At 32.8% G+C, this 1,425-nt stretch overlaps 1 non-coding gene across 1 annotated transcript; it reads right to left on the minus strand.

Annotated features, from left to right (window-relative positions):
* Nucleotides 1-959: 959 nt before the first annotated feature.
* LOC111440391 lies at nucleotides 960-1,062 on the minus strand. Its single transcript, XR_002709931.1, has one exon. It is a non-coding gene; the product is annotated as a U6 spliceosomal RNA (small nuclear RNA).
* Between the last annotated feature and the right edge of the window lie 363 nt (nucleotides 1,063-1,425).

Genomic DNA, 1,425 nt, shown 5'->3' on the forward strand with positions numbered 1-1,425 from the left:
CTTAAATAAATAAGTGAAATATCACATCAATTTCAGTAATATTAACATAAAAATGCACGAGTGTTTGAAAACGTTTCTCTTTTCTTATCTTGTACAAGGCGTACCTGACGGTGACGAGACATCGACGTTGGGACCATGGAACGTGTCAAACCTACATCGTAGGCTAGTCTACAAAATCTAAAATTTTGCTCTATTGCCAAATGTGACGACCCTAAATTTCTACATACTTAGAGTCGCAAATAACATCTCATGCTCATCTTTAATGCGGAAACGTAACTCTTAAAATGAACATCATTTATAACATAAACTTCGAAAACGCTTAAAACAACTCCTTCTCTGGAAAACACCACCATCATCTTACGTGTTTAAATATGAAATACTAAAATTTAGGGAAAATAAAAACAAATACAAAATAATTTAAAACGACTAAATGCAAAACAACCTATTCTAACCTAAGACTAGGAATTTAAATATGAGTCTATTCTATGCACGTGCCACCGTCTCTACTCAAAGTTAACTCATTTAGACTTAATTAATTTATTTGGTTAAAAGAGCCAAAAGTGTATATATATACATATATCACTCACTCCTGTTTAAATGGATGATATTTTTTAAACAAAGTATTATTAGTTTTCATCCAAAATGAAGGATATGAGTAGTTGTTAAACTTGTTTAAAAATTTAAGGATATTATTGAAAATTTTAAAAATTTTAGAAATATTTTTTAGATACGGTATAAAGTTTAAGACAACGCCCATCCCTCAAATTCGATCGGTGAGTTTCACATATTGGTAGTAAGAGGGCGCTTAAACCCGAAGGGTGGAGACTTATAGGGAAGGGTCCAGGCCAATAAGGACAACACACCCCACATCAAGCCCACCTCTATATTGATTTTGAATTTTTTCTAACCGCTGCCACACATGAGATCCCGATCATGTCCACAACGAAGGAGAATAAAAAAAAAATTTGGACCATTTCTCGATTTGTGCGTGTCATCCTTGCACAGGGGCCATGCTAATCTTCTTTGTATCGTTCCAATTTTATCGGATTTCCCGGAAGGGACAATTTTATGCTTCTACCATGTTCTTTATATAGGACGTGTGAATTGTTCTCCTAAGCCATGTGGGATTCCTATTTAAAGCCCAGCATGGTGATAGAATACTATAATAAATATACCCCCAACCCCACATGGAAAGAGCAATCAAGTTCTAAAACCCTTTAGAGGCTACTCGAGTTCATTGTTGAAATGATTTCTTTTAAGTTTTAAAGCTCTATCAATTCAATCAAGCAATGGAATCCATTTTAACGTTCTTTATTTTTTTTTATTAAAATATTTATTTACGTTCTACCAAAAAAAAATAAATTTAAAATTATAATAAAATTTGTAGTCTAAGTAATTATGATGCATTTAATGCATCTCTGTCTT

The sequence above is a fragment of the Cucurbita moschata genome, unplaced genomic scaffold (genome assembly GCF_002738365.1).
Source record: "Cucurbita moschata cultivar Rifu unplaced genomic scaffold, Cmos_1.0 Cmo_Scf00203, whole genome shotgun sequence".
NCBI classification, from domain to species: Eukaryota; Viridiplantae; Streptophyta; class Magnoliopsida; order Cucurbitales; family Cucurbitaceae; genus Cucurbita; species Cucurbita moschata.